The following is a 20,083-nucleotide window of genomic DNA, read 5'->3' on the forward strand; positions in this document are numbered from 1 at the left end:
CAGCAACGAGGAGGCTCACCCCTCAAGGCATGCATAGAATTATAAACCCTGTATTCCAGTCTCAGAAGAAAAACTCTCATAGTTTTTATTTCTCCAGGATAACCAGACACTTAAATTGGGTATCAGGGAGCAAAGTTCAATTTTCAGAACATGATGAACATGGTCTGTAGTTACACTAGTAAATAAATATCTTTCCTGTGTTTTCCTCAGTCCCCTGGTCCAGGCAAGAGGGTGGTAGGGGTTGGACCATGAACTTGTATTTATACCAAATGCAAGACTCAGGAGGATGTGGAAGGAGAGAACCTGGAACCCAATGAAACCTTGATTTTAATGGGTTTTATAGTCCATAGAGGGTCCATTTAGCATGGTACGTCTGTGGCTTCTGATCTCGTGACACAGGTGTGTTGAATCTATGGTGCAATGCATGCTCCCTTCATGGCTGTAGGAGTGGAGAGAATGTGGAATCCGTCCAGGTTGGTTCTATCACCCTTTTGGCTATGTGTTTGGCCCAGCTGATATCACTAGTCCCAAAGGGAAACTGGGGGTGGACTTGGAGGTCGGCTGGATCTTTCAGATAATACAAAGAGCAGCCTTTATAGAGGACTGGAGGGCCTGTGGTGAATCCCTAGAGAGTTTTGTCAATTGTTGGTCTCTGAGCTAAGGAAGCAGTTGGGAAGCCTTTCAAACATAATCTCATAGGGGGTAAATCTCTCCCTATACGCAGTGCAGAGGGGTTCAAAGCAAAACAAAGGAAGGAGGTTAATCCACACTTCAGTGGGCTCTAACGAGAGTTTCCTTAGGTTTTTGTTTGGTTGGTTTGGGTTGGGTTTTTTTGTTTTTGTTTTTGTTTTGGTCTTGTTTATTTATTTTTTTCATTAGTCTAGCAGTAGCTGCCATAGCTCTTGAGACTAGTGGGCCATCCTGTGGCTACAGTGTCCAAATTGTTTAGACAGCTATATCGCATGGCATTTCTATGGCTCCGAATTTTGGGTTAAAACCCCATTTGCAATGTCTTTTGTTTTATGGACAAACAGCTGAGACATCTGGAAGTGCTAGGGCTGGAGCTAAAGTTAGGGCTGTTTTTAAAGCTTCAAACACCTTTTGTTTAGTCTCAGTCCATGTTAGGGGATCCATGCCTCTCTTTGTGCTGGTGTCTTGCTATTTCCATGAATCCTGGAATCAAAAGGTAGCCAGAAACTCCCAAGAAACTTCTGATAGAAGGGCAAGGATCAGCATTTAGTGTCTCATCAAACAGGGTTAGAGAATTTTCAAATAGTCCGGAAAACCTGGTCCAGGAATGTTGCCCACCATAACCTCCCTCTGGGTCTGTCCATTTAAAGCAAAGGTGGGTTGACCCAGCACTGCCAACAGGGAGCAGAAGGCGGCATCTTTCAGGTCCAACACAGTGTACAGCTATTTCTCTGGAAGAATCAGACTTGTGGGAATCAGAGGTCGCTGGTTTCTTCATAGGCAAGAAAGTTGGATCCCAGAGAGACTGGCAGGGCACCAAGAGGCCTGTTTCTCTAAGCCAGGATATATGGACTGCAATTTCCCTTTTTGTTTCCAGGGCCATTGGGTATTGTTTAATCTTGACAGAGGTATCTGAATTGGTTAGCAGAACGACTATAGGAACTTGGTACTAGGCCAGTCCTGGGAGGTTGATTTCTGCCCACATCCCTGGAAATCTTCTTTGTCAATCTGAGATATAGTACAACTGTATCTTTTGACTGGGGGCAGGACTTTCATCCAGGACTGACAGAAGGCAAGACACGAAAATTTTGCTGGCTATCAGTAAGTCTAATTGCATTTCATTACCAAAAAAGGTGACAATGGCTTTCCATTTATGCAAAACACCCTGCCTCTCAATTGGTTCTGTGTTGTTAAACACTTTTTAAGTTACCTCCAGCAACTGGAACCTATTTATATACGTATATCTAAGGTTGACTGGGTGACAAAGTATTTTTTTTTGAGCAGTTGTCTTTAATCTTTCTAAAAATTACCTAGCTAAAATTGTTTAAAGTTTCCTTGGTAAGTGTTGGACAGAAGGGAAATTATCCAGGCCTAATTGTCCACCAGGATGGGGGTAGGGGGTAGGGTGGAAGTTACCTCTCTCTCTCTCTCTCTCTTCCTTCCTTCCTTCCTTCCTTCCTTCCTTCCTTCCTTCCTTCCTTCTTCCTTCTTTGTTTTTGAGAATGGTGGGCTTTTGAATGTTCAAATTTTATGGAACATTGGTAGAAAAAGAGACATAAATCATGACATAAGAAAGATCAGAACTTTCTCTTCCCCCTTTGGTGTTGCTTAAAGCGGGTGGGAGGGGGTAGGTAGAGGAAAATGTCCTGAGAGAATTATTTCTCCCTTCTGTGTACATTCCACATAGATGGTAGATGGCCCCAGAGGAGAGGCTTGGTCCTCTTCCTCCAGGGGCAGGGGGCAGGGTGAGTGTCTCTTCATGACCTGGCAGAGATCAAAAGATTTGAGTCCCCAACAAGAGGGCACAAGTCTTTTGCCAGTAGGGCGGTGTGGTAGTCTTACACCAGAGAATGTTACTGGTCAATATAAGGAAATAGAATTTAAGGGGAGGCGGGGTAAAGACAACCAGGAATGGCCACATCCGTATACCTGAACAAACAGGGGGAATCTGGTAACTTCCCACAAGGATACCAGACCTCACCTCTGTGTCCAAACATACGTGCCTTACCCAGAGGTCCCGCTGGAAATGACAGTCCAGGTGACTTCTGATTTGTTTCCTTTCGGGATGGAAGTGTCAGACTCCTCCGCAGCATTAGGCACTGACTCATCAAAAGGACTGGAACATCTCAGGTTGCTGACTCCTTCCAGGCTCCTTGATCATCATACTTTTCTTCATTCTGAGGGAATCTGAGATCCCTGGTGGTTCCAGGTCTTGTCTCTGGGATCTCCGTGGACTGCTCAGACGTCGGTTTAAGGTGATAGAAAGCCTTTACTTGCCAGCTGGCGACTACACTGGGTGTTCAGGATCCCAGTATAATCCAAGCCTTTCTTGAGGTGAGGTTTAAAGCACAAAAAACATACCCTGTGTTGACATACTTCAGTTAACAAGAACACTTGGCTAGAATCAGAACCATAGAAGACAAAAAACAAGGTTAGTACATTTAGAGACTTTCCCAGCATGATGGACTTTGATGGATTAGGCCTTTGTTTTTGTTCCGACAGGTGGTGCTGTCTTTGTGTTGTCTTGTTCTCTATGTTCTGAGTTTTATGGCTTCCATGGTACTCTCATCATAGAGTCAGTTGTGCTAAAGTCTGGGAGCCTACTAAAGTCTGGGGCCTGTTACAACAGTTCAGCTAATATTCTAGTGATTTATTTTGTGTGTGTGTGTGTGTGTGTGTGTGTGTGTGTGTGTGTGTGTGTGTGTGTTATGTGTGTAGGTGCCCACAGAGACCAGAAGAGAGACTTGAGCCTGGAGACACAGGTAGCTTTGAGTGGCCTGACATGAGGCCTGGGAATTGAATGGAGGGACCCTGGAAGGGCAGTGAGAGCTCCCTCCAGGCCCAGTGTATTTTAAAATTTTAATATTTGACCATATTTACCTTTCATTATCCTCTCTTATCTCCCTTCTACTTGCTGTATCCCAACAAATCCCTTCTTCTTCACAAAAGCCTCTTCCCTCTATAGGCACACATGCACGCATGCACACACACATGCCCACATGCGTGCACACATGCCCGCATGCGCACACACTTGCATATGCACACACACACACACACAGAGAGGCATGAATGAATTACAAGAAATTTTTTATAGACTTTCAGACTTGTCTTAGTCACTGTTTTATTGATGTGAAGAGACACCATGACTCTTATAAAGGAAAACATTTATAATTGGACTGGCTTATAGTTTCAGAGTCCATTATCATCACTGGAAGTATGATGGTTCACAGGCAGACCTGGTGCTGGAGAAGGAGCTGAAAGCTCTCCATCTGGATTGGCAGGAAGCAGGAAGAGAGAGTGACATTGTAATGCCACTCCCTATGGGGGCCACTTTTATTCAAACTACCACAAGACTCTTTTTGTTCTTCTTACCAGGAGGCTTTTACTTTTTTGGGCCTCTCTGTTTTATTCTGGAACCCTCAAGATACTCGTGCCAAGGGTAAGGAGGCTGCTTGGCTCCCCCTCTGACCACAGCCAAGGTGAGGTCAGAGTCAGTGCTCTGGAAAGCAGAGCTCTCTGTGCCGCACTCAATAGTGCTGATAAGAATTGTGTAAGATGGAACTCACCCTAAGGCAGTGCTGCTTGAGTTTCCCAATGCTGCGTGCGACCCTTTAATACAGTTCCTTGTGCCGTTGTGACCCCAGACCATAAACTTATTTCATTGCTACTCCATAACTGTGATTTTGCCACTGTTGTGAATCATAATGTAAATATCTGATGGGCAGAATATATGATGTGTGAGCCCTGTGAAAAGTTCATTCGACCCCAAAGGGGTCACCACCCACAGGTTGAGAACCATCGCCCTAGCATAATGAAGTTAGGCAGTTGTGAAAGAAACTATATAGCTCACTATGTTCAACATACTACAGAGTCCTTTCTAGGAAGAGGAGGCTCCACTGTAAAAAGAATCCATGGGAAGTATTAGAGAAGTAACCAAGGAGTTCGAGAAAGCATGGCTGATTGGGCTGTGGTGTGAGAGAGAAAGGATCTCTGAGGTTCACGACAGCCATGACTACACAGAATAAGACCCGTCTCAAAAGAAAGAAGGGGAGGGTTAAGGACGGGAAATAAAAAGAAAGGAGGCAAGCATGTTTGTTTGTTTTGGTTTTGGTTTTGGTTTCTCAAGACAGGGTTTCTCTGTAGCCCTGGTTGTCCTGGAACTCACTTTGTAGACCAGGCTGGCCTCGGACTCAGAAATCCGCCTGCTTCTGTCTCCTGAGTGCTGGGATTAAAGGTGTGCGCCACCACACCTGGCGCATGTTTGGTTTTGAGACAGGGTCTAACCATCTTGCCCTGGCTGGTCTTAGCTCCTGGCCTCAAGCAATCTTTTGGTCTAAGCCTCCTGTATAACTGTGACTATGGGTACCAGCCAGAGATCCCAGATAGAAATGAGTATTTAATGAAGGAGAAAACAACATTTTAAAATGCTGTCAGAAAAGATGAACTGGTAAGAACAAAAACTAATGTTGCAGGAAAGAGAACTGGAGATTTATAACAGGGCCGAGTGTTCCAATGAAGGGATGGTCTCATTCTTAATGTGTATACATGCATTGCCTAGTATCTTCATCCTCAATGTGTATACATGCACCCCTAGTATCTTCATCCTCAATGTGTATACATGCACCCCTAGTATCTTCATCCTCAATGTGTATACATGCACCCCTAGTATCTTCATCCTCAATGTGTATACATGCACCCCTAGTATCTTCATCCTCAATGTGTATACATGCACCCCTAGTATCTTCATCCTCAGTGTGTATACATGCACCCCTAGTATTGTCATTCTTAATGCATATACATGTATCCCCTAGTATTGTCATTCTTAATGCATATACAGGCATCCCTATTATCATCATTCTTAATGTGTACACATGCATCCCTAGTATCACTTTGTTCAAATATGCAGTACCTTGCACATGATAAAATGTAAAATGTATTAGATTTGCTTTTTTTTGAGACATAATTTCACTATGTAGCCCAGGCTGTCCTAGCACTCATGAAGACCAGGGTAGCCTCAAACTCACAGAGATCTGCTTGCCTCTTCCTTTGAGTTCTGGGATTAAAGGTATACACCACCATACCTAGAAAGAAATATACAATTTGAACACTATGTTTCAGATTGTATTCGTATGTGTATGAGTGTTTTATCTGCAGGTATGTGTAGCACATGCAGTCAGTGCCTGAGGAGGCCAGAAGAAGGCACTGTGTCTCCCAGAACTGGACTGATAGGAGGTGTTGAGCTACATGACATGGGTGCTGGGAATGGAAATTAGAAACTCCGCAAAATCAGCAGATGCTCTTAACCCCTGAGCCATCTCTTCAGTTCCTGTGGTTTAATTTTTATCCTACTCTCATGAGGGAGGGTGAGGGTGTAGGTCAGCAGCAGGATGCTTGCTTGGTAGTTAGGAAGGCCTGGCTTTATTCTCTAGCACTAAAAACAAAAACGAAGCATAAACTTTGGGGTAGGAATGTGAAGAAATGAGAATCCTTACATTGTTGCTGAGACTGTAAATTGCACAATTTCTATATTTAAAAAAACTGATTTTGTGTGTGTGTGTGTGTAGGCAAGTAGATGTGAGTATGTGTGTGGTCAAATGCATGTCACAGTGGCATGTGGAGGTCAGAAGACAATGTGAAGAGTCCGTTCTCTCTACCACCTGGGTCACAGGGATCAAACTCAGGTTGTTGGACTTTAAGTCCAACTGCGTCATCTCAATGGCCCCAACAGTACAACTTCTACACGAAAGACGTGAACACACTAGGAAGCTCCTAATGTCTAGGAGTTTAGAATCTACCTCCAAGTGGGGCATAGTGGTGCATGCCTTTCATTCCAGCACTCAGTGACAGGGGAATATCTATAAGCTCAAGGCCAATCTGGTCTACTTGATGAGCTCCAGAATAGTCAGGCCAGGGCTACAGAGAGGAATCATGACTCTAAATGAATAGGTAGATAGATAGATAGATAGATAGATAGATAGATAGATAGATAGATAGATAGATAATGGATAGACAGACAGATAGACAGATGAAAAAAATCTATCTTCAATGATTATCTAGGAAGACTCTGAGACAGTCGGGAGATTTTGAAGACTCTGATGGAATCCAGCAAGGTTCAGGAAGCTTGACTTCATGAAAGAAATGGCAGCTGAACCCAGCCATGAGCAAAGTTCTTGGAGATTTAATTATTTTTTTTAAAAGATCTGTTTATTTTTATATGGTGTTTGGCCTGCATATATGAGGATGTTGAATCCCCTGGGACTGGAGTTTCAGACAGTTGTGAGCTGCCATGTAGGTGTTGGGAATTAAAACCTGGTCCTCTGGAAGGGCAGTCAGTACTCTTAACTGTTGACTCATTTCTCCAGCTCCAGTGGGATAATTCTTTCAGCATGCCCACAGACCTGGAACTCATTTCCTTTACTCTTGTCCAGTAGTCTTTTGCCAATCACCAGTCCTCTTGACGGGAACCACACACTAAACTGGCCATCTTTTCAGGAAGTTGAATGATTGACCAAATAACCATTCTCTTAGTACTTTATTCCACACAGATCTCACACACATGGAGATGCTCACTGCTGTGTTGTTTGTGAAGGTGAAAAACTGCACTTGGCCTGAATGCTGATCAGAGACTGATTCACATATTGCAGGGATCAATTTAAATATTGTGGTGCATCCCTTGCACTGTGCAGACAAGAAGAAAGTGGGCCAACATAAGCTGAGATGGAATGTCTTTCAAAATAAGTTCGTTGACGGGAGCAAGGTCTCATAAGTCATGTTTTCTATTGCTTGAATGAAACACCATGGCCAAGAGCAGTTTGGCGAGCAAAGGGTTATTGCATGTGCACATTCATACCACACTTCATCATTGGAAGGCAGTCGGGACAGGAATCTGGAAGCAGGAGCTATTGTAGAGGCTATGGGAGAATATTGCTTACTGGCTCCATGGCTTGTTCAGTCTTCTTTCTTATAGAACCCAGGGCTTCCAGCCCAGGGATGACCCCACTGACAGTGGGTTGGGCCCTCCCATATCAATCATGAATTAAGAAAAGCTCTACAGTCTTATATGTGCAGCTGGATTTTATAGAGGTTATCTTTAAAATTGAGGCTCCCTCCTCTCAGATGACTCTAGCTTGTGTCTGGTTGACATAAAAACTAGCGAGGACACAAAGCAAAACCATTTCTACCCTGTAGATAGTATAAATTGTTCAATATTGACTTCTAGTGTCTGATCTTCATGGTGCTAGATGAGCTTGTTTTTGTGTTTGGTGAGCCTGTTACCAGCAGAGGACGCCCTCTCCACACTTCATGCTCCAGTTAGGTCACTTTCTAAACCACTCTAGCTCAATCATTCTGTTTCCTAGGCCCAGGAATTCTTATTTTCAAAATGTCTGTGAGCTTGTATGGTTCTTCTGTCCTCTTTCATTTACTTTTTAAAAGAGTGTGTGTGTGTGTGTGTGTGTGTGTGTGTGTGTGTGTGTGTGTGTGTAGTGTAGTGTAGTGTGTTTTCCTGATAGGTGAAATGTTGGGTCAGACATAGGGTCAATTAGAAGGCAGTCAGGGGACTGAAATAAGTGGCTAATAAGGGGACTAATAGACTAATATAATTTGAATCCGTGCCTGCAAGGTTCCAACTCTACAGCTCACAAAGTTCTCTTCAGTCAATCGCCTGTAAAATCTTTAACATGGGTGTAGTTGTGCTGGGAGCTTTATCCCTCATGGGTAATGATACATACCATGACTTCTTTTACTGTTTCTTCCTTTCTGTCCAAAGCCATTCACCACTTAACATCTCAGAAGCTGTTAGAGGACTGCCAGGGCAAGTTAGGGTGTTTTATCAACTAGTTAGGATGTCATAGTCTCCTGAGGGTTCCTTCAAGTATTGTTCCTGTAAATGCATTGAACCTTCTGTTGAAGGTGGGTCACCATGTGTCTTAAAAGTATCTATAATTAAAACATGAAGAGTAATGTAAGATATCTAAGACCCAGAAATGGTTGCACACACCTCCAATCTCAGCACTCAGGAAGCCAAAGGCTAGGGACTTGTAGGCCTTAAATCAACTTGAGCTACATAATGAGCTCAAAGCCAGCCTGGAATAGGGGTGAAGAAGACCTGTTCTTTTTAAAAAACCAAACTAAACCAAACCAAACAAAACAAGAAACTTTAGTTTTTGTGTGCACAAGGCAAGGAGCAGTTCTAATAAGAAATTCTCCCTAAGAACCCCTTGATTGTGGACTTCTAGCCTGGAGAATTCTAAGGAAGTTGTGAACAGCCATAATAGCTGGGGCCGGAATCCCAGCATTGCAGTGGTCTGAGACAGAAAGGCCTTGAGGCCTACCCTGAAAGTCCCAGACCAGCTTGGCTACACAGAGAAACCCTGTCTCAGGAAAGAGCAGGCTGAGGATTTGCCTCAGCAGCAGAACACTTGTGCAGCATGCACAGTTTCTGAATTCCATCTTCAGCAGGTACAACAACAGAAGAGTGAGAAAATACGTTCCTGCTGTACAGGCCATGGAATCTGAGGTGAAACTCAAAGAGCAGAAGAAAGACACACACTTAGGTGCATCCTCTAGCAGGTTCAAGAAGCCCAATTAAGCCTAAGAATACACAGCTCACAATTTTGTTGGTTTGATTTTTTGTTTTCAGGATCTTGTTCTTTAGGCTAGGCTATGTAGCACAGGCTGACCTCAAACTCAAACTTCTCTCTCTCCCTCTTCTAAAATGCTAGTACCAGAGGCATGAGCTACAGGGCATAGCTCATGCATGGTTTCTATAACTACACACTTCCCTGTAGCATACCTTTACAACCTATAAACATTAAACACATTATTAACAGATCAAAATGATGTACTCTCCCAGTATCATAAAAACAAGAGGCAAAAATTCTTTTATATAAACTGTTACCCTCTGTTATTCTACCTGATCTAAAAACACTCTATGGAGTTGTTAATGAGTATCCATTAATTAAACTGATTTTGTATAATTCTGGGAATGGGGAGTTGTTTTTGTTCTTGTTTGTTTAAAAAACATTTACATAATTAAAAAAAAATTTTTATGTCTATAAGTGCTCTGTCTACATGTACACCTGCATTCCAGAAGAGGTCATCAGATCCCAGTGTTGGGAGCCACTATGTGGTTGCTGGGGATTGAACTCAGGACCCCTGGAAGAGCAGACAGTACTATTAACAGCTGAGCCGTCTCTCCGGCCCTATTGTTTCTCTTTGTTGTAATGGGTGCTAGTGAAAGTACTCTCACCCCCAGCATCCCTCCCAAACACCCGAGTTTTAAAGATAACCAGGGACCTTAGATATCAACAAGTTGATGCATTTCAAAATGTACCTACTATTCAAACAAAGCTCACGGACATAGTTATTCTGTTATATTTAACACATTTATATTTCCACAATATGTTCTATTAACTTTTCACATCCTTTTCTCTCTGCTAGTGTGATGTGTGACTAGATGCTTGAATTCTTGCCTTGAATTCATTCAGCGATGGGCTGCAGCCTGGACACATAAGACAAGTCAATCCTTTCTTCCCTTGTGTTGCTTTTTATCAGTGCTTTGTCACAGCACCAGAAGTGAAAGGAGAACTCCAAGGCTAGATCTTGTGATCAGGGCTGTGGGTTGGAAAGCTTGGGGGAGGGAGCAGAGGCATGGAGAGGGTGGAAATAAAGGAAGACAGATCAGAGAATGCAGGCAGTTAAGATAAGGGGAGGGAGCTGCTTGCTTGTGTAATGGGGTTATGGGGCATACATCAACTGTAATTTCTGGAGTGTTTGGTAAGACTGGGTAGAAAAGAATTTTTAAGAAAAAGCTAAAAACTCTTAATCCAGAGGTGGTAGCTCATACCTCTAATCCTAACATTTGGGAAGCAGAACCGACCAGATCTCTCTCTTGAGTTCAAAGTCCAGTCTAGTCTACAAATCGAGTTTGAGAACAACTAGGTCTACACAGAGAAGCCCAGTCACAAACACATACTCTTAAGAACTCTTTCTCCTTTCTTTGTTCTCTGTCTGTCTCTTTGATCTAGGAGCCATAAACAAAGCTAGAAAGGACGTTGTCCCAAAGGCTGGCTTTAGCTGGAGACTAAGAAGAGTTTTTCTTCCTGGGGAGATGGAAGAGGCTCTGTTAGGGGCTCTTACAGGCTTTATCCTGCATTTCAATACTTCCTTAGGCTGAGGGTGGATGATACATCCAAAGGGTTGGAAGAGAGCTCAGACTATCGCAGTTTGACTAGTTTAGTGAGTAGGGATATAGGAATGAACTCATCATTTGTGAGATAAGAATGGGAATGTAAGGTCTGTGTGAGATCTCATTCGTAAGCAAAGAGGTTACCTATTGGTCTTACTTAAGTCCCTTGAGGACCAGTTAATCTCTGCAAGAGGTGATTTTTTTAAATCTTCACCACCTTCCAGGAGGGCAATGATGGATCAGGTTCACATTACTCTAGAGGAAAGCACACAGGGGAAACAACAGAATGTTCCAGAGTAGGGCTGTCATAGAGTGCCAAGACTTGAGTTACTTTATTTTACACAGAACAATTTTGACCTAAGTCATTCCATTGTGATCATAAATGCCAAGGGAGAATGACTACATCTTGTTTATACAAGCACCCAGCTGCCATCTGCCAGTGCACCAGGAACCGAAATCTGTTAAATAATTTATCTGTGCTGATAAATAATTACACACGAGAATATGTCGATTCATATCAGAAACTTCAGACAGACAAGCGTCTCAATCACACCAGATGTATCTCTCACCTGAGATGGTAAAGGATGGGCCTTAAGATGGAGACATAGCAAGCACGCTGATATCACCTGGTCACTTGTGAGCTTTATCTAGGAAAACCGCCACAGCAAAGGAACTCTGTTCATCGGTGGCCTCTAGTTAAAGCCTGGTTTCTCCTGCGTGACAGACTCAGGGTAGCACACAAAAGCTTCTGCCAGCAGATCTGCAGGCATTTGACAACCCTGTGCCTGTGACCTGGTTTGCCAAACTTAAATGCTCCTTTGCAGAAAAATGTCCTTGCGTCTCTATCGGCTCTTTGACTTTGCCTTCAAACACAGCTTGTCTGATTCAGGCTTAGCCAACACAGCCTGTCTGATTCAGGCTTAGCCATACACAACTTTGCGATGCGTCATGCGCGAACGTGTAAAATTAAACTGTAAAACAAAGGTTAGGTTTAAAAATGAATGTTACATGGCAAAGCTGAGGGATGCTTAGGAAGGTAACTATGAGGGCTTGCAGCTGGCTATGAGCTAGTCAAGCTGACTGAAAAGAGGAAGGACTGAGCTCTTGGGGTGGGTGGAGGGAGTAGGAAACGAAGTTGGTTTGGTCTGTAGGTTCCTGCGGTGGCCATCAGAGAGCCCTTTTCCCAACCCCCAGCCTCAAGAAGTAGTCTGCAAGGCACTGATACTCTTTCTGCTAATATTTCTCAACACACTTAAACACATTTTTGCATCTGAGGCATATAATTAAAACAGACTGAATTATGGATAAGGGCAGTTTCTAAGAAGGCTTTTGCTTCCTTCTGAATGGAAAGCACTGCAAGCTGCCCCATGCGTGGGCAAGAGGAGGAGAAATGGTCGACTAGGAGTCACAGGTCCAGATGCCAGGCAGCCCTGAGCTACTGCTCTCTGCTAGATCCACCCTTTGCACTGGAGGATGCTCTTGTTTTCTTGCCTGCTGAAATAAGCCTCAATTCCCTGCTTGCCCTACTTGCATCCTACTGTGAATTCTTCCGGAGCAGAAGTTAGAGATGGAGTGCAAGAGGAGACGCCTCTCCCCACCCACGACTTCAGTAATATTAGTCATTAAGTTTGGCGCAAAAGAAGTTATGATTGCCGATGGCTGGCGGATACCAAGCAACATCAGGAATAAATAGAGAATTAAAGCCAATGAAATGGACTTCGGGAGTTGAATTTATATCCTTCTAATACACTATGACATGGAGAAAAAAAAAAAAGGCAAACATGTCTGTGTCTCTGGCATAGCTCACTGACGAGTGTATTATATATACTACAGTTCTCTGATGATATTTATAAAAGATCTCACCGGGGGCCGGGAAATGGTTCATCGGTTAAGAGCACTGACTGACCGCTCACCAAGGTGTTGTGCAGTAGTTACTCTCCTCTGAGACAGAAGCATCCCATCCTGCAGGGAAGCTCCTTAAACCGGAAAGTAAACGACTCAAATTTTCTACAGGAAGTCCCTCAGACTGACCAGATTCATTAGGTGTCTCTCCTTGCCATACTCAGCAACAGAAGCTGAATGCTCTTCTCAAAGGAAGTCGAGCTGCCAAGACCCTTGAGCCTCGGACCAGCTGCCTGGAGGAGGTTTAAACCAACTGAGGTACATGGAAGGACACTCTCCATCCTGTTGAGCTGCCTACAGGCTGTGCCGTGTGCTCCAGGGTCCCAGCTTCTGTGAGTTGTATGCACTGTGTGTGTCTGGTATCCGTGGAAGCTAGAAGAGGGTACTCGATCCTCTGAAACTGAAGTTTCAGGTGATTATGAGCGGCCATGTGGATGCTAGAAACCAACCCCAAATCCTCTGCAAGAGGAACAAGTACCCTCCAGCCTTACGTACGACTTATTCTAAAAGCTGGCAATGCGCATTCAAGTTAGAAGGTCAGAGGCTGACTCGGTGGTGTAGCTCAAATAATCAAAGCATTTGCTTAACATGCCTAAGTCCCTGGCTTCCATTACAGTACCCAAACTGAAACCAACCAAACAGAAAACAACACAATGGAAAAGGAAGAGGTGTGTGTGTGTGTTTCTTATAGATATTGGCGGCTCAAAACACACTTAAACTACATAGGATAAACCTCTGCAGGGCAGATTAGTCCAGAAAGGATGGGGGAGACAGCTCTTTCTCATGAAAACAAATGACAGGCTGACGTTCAGATGTCACATCCTGACATTCCGTGTGCACTAGGAGGCTTCTCTGTGCATTTACACTTCCAATAGTTTGTTCCCTAGTAAAGGGAAAAGTAGATTAGGGGTAGAGAAAAGAAATCACAGTTGCTTTTTATCTAGGTGGAACAGAACGCAAACTGGGTGCATTATGTAGAACATATTGGTCATACTTTTGTTCCCATGACAAAATAAATCATAAACTTCATGTGGGAAAGGGCTCATGTCCTGTCTCTGTTCTGGACCTAACACATAATCCACTATGAAAGGAGCTGGAAATGCGGCTGGCTTCTAGATGATCCCAGTTCAATTTCTACCACCCGCAGGGAGACTCACATCCATGCACATAAAATAATAAATAAAATAATAATGGAATTAAACTTAAAATGCATTATAACATTACTTTTCTGCATAAAATTAGAGCAAGAGAGCGTAAAACTGTCACTGGAGGGGAAATCTCTTAAGGAGAGGGTCGAGGTTGAAGGAAGGAATCATTAACTCCCAGTTCATTGCTTCTGCAGGTGCCCAGAGCTGATGTTGCTTTCCCCTGGAAGGCTCCAATGGGGAGGGGCAGGGAACAGGGACAAGGCAAACAAGGCAATCTTCCAAGAGTCAACCTCCAGAATAGAAGAGAGGAAGGGGCCAAGCTTAGCAGAAAGGACACATGGGGCTGGAGTTGACATGAACTGGGGTATTATTGTTCCACTCAGTAGACACCACTATCTCCTGTTCTGTTCCGTTATGGGCAGTCCTCGGGGCAACCTCTTTAGATCTACAGCCCCAGATGGTGAACTTCACAGATTGGTGCTTCCAAGACAGCTCAGCCTTGCTTTCTACACTCCCACGGATAATGACTTCTATCCTTGAGGGGCACTAAGCATGCTCACCTGAGACCCACATGCTTGCAAACTTGTAGTTTCTCTAATCTGTTTATTTGTGTATTGTTTACTGTGTAAAGCATAACGTGTAAAGTGAGTTAGTACTACAAATTAAAGTGTGAAAGAGGAACCAGCTTTCAAGTAAAATCAGGATTACTTGGCAAGCTGCAACCAAAAAACTGACATTGCTTGTGAATATATTGGTTATTCAATAAATTCTGACTTTCTGGTGACACAAAATGAGATACAAGGTTTATCTAGAAAATGATAAGGCATGGGCGGCTCTAAAGTTGATGCAGTATAAACACGTTGGGCATTTGAACTTTTTACTTATTTTTAAGATCAGACACGACAACAATTGGCGCATTTCCTGCCTCAGGGGAAGAAGACATAAAAGTTCTTAAAAGATCCCATCCAGGTACCTTGTCCTTGGTCCAGAGAGCCAAGAATTCTTAGGAAGCAAGAGGAAGTTTGGATTCTAGTTTTCTTCCCGGACCACTGCAACTCCCAGAGGGCGCCCTCACCTCGAGCGGTGGCCGCAGGTGGGCGAAGTGGAACCGGGGGCGTGGTCTTAAGGGTGGGCCTGGGGGCGTGGTCTCGAGGGTGGGTCCTAGGGCGTGGCGCTGGCCCGGGGGTCTGGAGCGCAGAAGGCTGAGCGCGCCAGTATCCTCTTGGCGAGCCGATCCAGCAGTGTTTCGTGCGCCCTGCAGGCACAGGCTCCAGGTAACCTAGGCTGGGCCAGGGTGGGGTTGCCCGGCAGAGTTGGACAGCACCGAGCCGGATCTAACGGGCGGGACGGGCTGCGCCAAGGAGGCAGTGGTGACGGAGCAGGGAGAGAGGGCGCTTGGTCCGGGTACCCGGCTAGGATGGAGCAGGAGTCCTCTTCGCACTCTCCTTCCGGTCCTACGGTGGGACGCGGATACACACGTGGCATCTAGAAGTCACTTTCTGACCACTCTTTCCCGGACTGGTGCAATGAGTGAGGGCTTAGAAATCAGGGTTGGTTGCAGGCATGAAAAGTAGAGACGAACGGTGTCTTGGGCGCCAAAGACTTAAACTTTTTAAGGCCACAGGCCGGTGTAGAGACGTTTGTGACTCCCTGTTAGAGCGCCGACCGAGAAGCCAACGCTGGGGCAGAGAATGACTACCTTAGGGTGATTGCAAACAGGCTGGCCAGTTTGGGGTCCAAGCAGTCGCCGCTCTTCCTCTTGCCTTGGGCTGCAGGTCTGTTACGAAAACGGGTAATTCTTCTTAGACATGTTAGTTCTTTAGTTTTTGCTTTTTCTCGGGTTATTACTTTTTCTTTTCTTTTTTTCTGCCTCCGTCCCTCCCTCCCTCCCTTCTTCTTTCCTTCTCTCTTTCGTGTGGCTTCGAGCTCAAAGAGATCTTCCTGCTTCTGTCTACCAAGGTTAAAGATGAGCGCCATCACACCTCAAGAGTGAGAAGTCCATCTCATGCGCGTAGCTGCTCCCAGTCTTAGTTCTTTCAGTGCAGAATAAAAAAAAATGCAACCCCCTCCCCCGTGCAACTGTGGAGGATCCTCCAGTGGAGGATCCGAGCTTGGCTCAGCAAAAACTAAGTGTCAGATTGGTGTGTACTCTTTATCTTTCCTTTTTTTGCCGCAGAAGAGAACTGCTTTGTTACAAATAATGGAGCTAGAGGCAAACTGGTAGATAGGAGGTAGTGTTCAGAGAGAGCACTGGTGCGTTGACTTGAGAAGGAGGGTGGGTGGGGCTGTGACCTGAATTTGGTGAGTGGTGGTGGGGGAGCAATATGTTTTCTTCCTCTGGCCTGCTGCCTCTATTTAGAGCTGTTCTCAAAGGCAGGTTTCTCTTCTGGAAAGGAAGAGGAGGGGTAGACAGGTTTTTTGTTGTTGTTTTTTGTTGTTGTTGTTGTTTTTGTTTTTTGTTTTTTTAAGATCGGAGTAAATTATCTGTTAGTAGACAGGGACCCCTCTGCAGGAGGATTGGAAGAAGGTTTCAGGTTTCAGTTCTGGAAAGATGGAAAACTACAGGTATCTCTGCTTTCCTTTTTCCTTCCTTCTTCCTTCTTTCCTTCCTTCCATCTTCCTTTCTTTTTCAGGCTTTAAAGGGAGGAAATCTAGCTTTCTTAGAAATGGCTAATTAGGCAATTAGGTGGTAGGAAAAAAAGTTAGTACTGTTGGAAAGTCTTTCCTGAACGTCAGATGCAGTTTTCTATTAGTTGGTTGGAGACAGGTTCTCATTGTGCAGCTCAGGCTGTCATCAGAGTCTGGCTCGGCTTCCTGAGTGCTGGGATTTCAGGCATATGTAGCACACCTGCTGTTTGCTCCGGAGTGTGTAGTATTTCAGCTGCACTGAGGAATGCAACCTTGTGTATGGCCAGATAAGGATCCCTGAGTCTATTTTTAGTATTCATATTAACAAATGAGCAATGTGCTTACAGTTCTCGGTCAGGATGTCAAATACCCAACTCTGCTGGAAAGGGCGTTTGTCTCGAGGTGACTGTTGTAAATCAGGTGTGGTATATTCTTGTGGGGACTATATTCTTAGCTTTGATGATGGAGGTTTGGTTTGATACTGTCAGGTTTCCTTTGGAGACAAATAGCATGTGTGTTTATAGCACTGCTGACAGTTCTGACCAAATAGATTTTATTTTTGTGATGGGGTCTATTCAACCTGCAACTCACTGTGAAGTGAGAATGACTTTGAACTTCTAATCTGTCTGCACCAACTTCCCAGGAGCTAGAATTGTAGGCGAGCGCCACCAACCCCCTTATATGGTATTGGGGACCAAACCCTGAGCTTTATTCCTGGCAGGCACGTACTGTACACAGCAAGCTGTAGCCCTAGCCCTTGGCCAGATGGTTTTTGTGACAGGAGACTGTTGTGTACGTTATAGGACTTTTACCAGCATTCCTGTACCCACTGGGTGCTCCAAGCCCCTCCCCTACGCCAGTGACAATAAACTCACAAGGCTCCAGACATTGCCAAGGATTTCCCTATGGAGCAAAGTGGGCCTCTGAGGATGGAAGTTGGTCTACATAGAAAATGCTCTAAGTATCAATGGACTATTGGTTAAGTACTTCCTACCAACGAGTAGAGAAGCTATCAGTAAATTAAAATGCCTTGAAAATATGACTTTTTTTTTTAATTACAAAGTGCAGAGAGTTATTATCCCCTGTAAATGGCTTCTGTACCCTGCCAAGTTTTACCACCACAGAAATTTCAAGTGTTTATGCCATTGTAAAACTTGATAAGAGTCTAGCATTAGAAACTCAAAGCTGGAGGAGGAACACAAGGGGACCGAGAGATGCCTCGGTGGTTAAAAGAGCAGTTGCTGCTCTCACAGAGAATCAGAATTCTGTTTCCTGAGCCCAAGTTGGACGGCTCACAAGTGACGATAAGTCCCACTTCAAAGGGTCCTATGCACGCCTCAGGCTTCTTTCGTTAGCTGCCCACACAAGCCCGTAGTTATATACACACAGACACATGCACTAAAATAAATACATAAATAAATACTTTAAAAAGGAAATATTAAGCTAATTTTGATTTTTTTTAAAAAAATATACTCAATGTTTCTTTCAGCTTTTTGAAGATAGAGAAGTATCGGCTGACCGTGCGTATTGAGTAGAGAAAGTTGACAGTCTGAAGTATCAGCCCAAACGGAAACTAAACAGGAATATTCAGTGCACACTTTTAACCCTAGCTCTCAAGAGGCTGGGCTAGAAAGATGAATGGTTAAAGATTCCCCTGAGCTACCTAGAGACCCTCCTAAAACAAGCAAACAGGATCAGCTGTGAATAAAGCCATTGTGGTGGCTCAGCAGGAAGAGATGCCTGCTGCTAGCCTGACTGTCTAACTTCAATCCCAGGGTCCCATATGGTAGAAGAGAATCAACGTGTAGCCAACAGCATTCTGCTGTGCAGTTCTGTAGTCTGAGAACCCAAAAGTTAATGAAGAGGACACCTTAAAATACATGTAGTAACGGATATGGGAAGGTATTGTGACCCCTTTTTAGGCCTTAGATCAATAAGCACAGAGAGGTAAAAGCCTAGCCCAGGCTATGGAAGGTGGATTCTTATCCAGGAATTGGTTGGAGTTGGCTCTTCAGAAAGTAATTTGTAGAAATCAGGACTAGGTACATAATTTGAGAGACTGTTTAAAATGTAAAAACAACTTAGGCTGGTGGCAACACAGTATTTAAGCCCCCCCCCACCCCCACCCCCGTGATGAACACACAGGTTATGTATCAAGAGAAGTTGGCTCCATTAAAGTTCTCTCCATAACTAAATGGAGGATGGTGGCTCTCCCCCAAATGCAATGGCGCTACCACCAAACACTGGAATCTCTTGTTTTTGTTTTTCTCTGTGCCAGGTGGGGAGCAAACCCAGGGCTTTGCTCCACTTAGGCAGGCCCCACTCCTCTGGGCAGCCCCTCATGGAGTTCCCAAGTCATTGGTCTGTAATTTTCCATCCAATTAAGAAATTCCTAAGAAATCCCCCCAAGATTTGCTTTTCTTTTGTTCATTCAGTAGCCTTCCTTCCTTGGGGTTCTGGATACCCTCCTTGCTTGTTCAGGCAGGAGTTCACTGAACGGCTGTTTACTGAAACAGGTATTGTTGGCTCGGGGTCTATAGCTACCATCATGACAGAGTGAATCTTTCTGCATCTGTTCACTGCATCCTTGAGTCTGTTGGCTAGAGAAAGGCAGACAAGCACCCAGTTAGTTGCATAGGTTATCCTAATCTTATGTGGTGGTGTTTGTTGAAAAGCACGGGGTGTTGTTTGTTGAGCAAGAGCCCCTTGCATGGTTTAGAAGAGACCTGCAAGGTCTCTTTCGCTGCAAGTTGTGTTTGCTATTTAACACATCCAAAAAGTGAACAGGAAGCAACCAGATAAGTAAGGGGATAGATTTCTAGGAGAAGAGTGTTGTGCTCAAGAGGAAAATGACTGGGATGAAGCCTTTGGGTCATTTGTAGGATCTGGGATGTGATGGTAGGGGTGATACCCACTCCTGGGTTCTGGGGCGTTTCAAATGATCATACTACAGCTGTTTTTTTGGTTTTTGTTTTGTTTTGTTTTGTTTTCGAGACAGGGTTTCTCTGTATAGCCCTGGCTGTCCTGGAACTCACTCTGTAGACCAGGCTGGCCTCGAACTCAGAAATCTGCCTGCCTCTGCCTCCTGAGTGCTGGGATTAAAGGCGTGCGCCACAATGTGGGGCTCATACCACAGCTGTGAAGGGCACTGTTTGAGGGGTGGGTACTGCTGGTACTCGTGACGCCCTTGTGGGGCACCAGTGTGAGAAGAGGCTTCAATTCCTCATCCAGACAGCCATGTAGCTCAGCCTGTGCAGTCATGTGCAGCCACCCAGGAGGGGAGAGTGGGTGTTAGCAAACAGTGCCACCCAGTGCCCCTACAGCCACCCAATAGTGTGATGGATAAACTATAATAGGCGAGAGAATGAGACTTGGTTTGTGGTTGAAATCAGAAATATAGTGATGATTAACTAATACTGTTGACGGGGGTCGGGGGGTAGGAAGATGACTCAGACGTTTGTGGTGTGGACATGTGAGTGGGGTGGGTTCGGGTAGGGAAAGCAGCATTTATGGTGCTGGAAGCACC

The 20,083-nt window shown here is 44.5% G+C and overlaps 1 protein-coding gene across 7 annotated transcripts in view; it reads left to right on the forward strand.

Moving 5' to 3' along the window:
* The first annotated feature begins 251 nt into the window (after nt 1-251).
* Nucleotides 252-20,083, forward strand: part of Gcnt1 (glucosaminyl (N-acetyl) transferase 1) — a 133,815-nt gene continuing 113,983 nt past the window's right edge. For 2 of the 7 annotated variants that reach the window (XM_029472443.2, XM_029472442.2), the window contains exon 1: nt 270-473. The gene's annotated coding sequence lies outside the window, so the exon portion shown is untranslated. Of the gene's footprint in view, nt 474-15,098; nt 15,204-20,083 lie in introns of those variants that run through there. The other 5 variants (XR_015046159.1, XM_029472444.2, XM_021152337.3 and 2 more) reach the window with 5 other exon arrangements.

The sequence above is a fragment of the Mus caroli genome, unplaced genomic scaffold (genome assembly GCF_978045245.1).
Source record: "Mus caroli unplaced genomic scaffold, Mus_caroli_1 scaffold_20, whole genome shotgun sequence".
Classification (NCBI taxonomy): domain Eukaryota; kingdom Metazoa; phylum Chordata; class Mammalia; order Rodentia; family Muridae; genus Mus; species Mus caroli.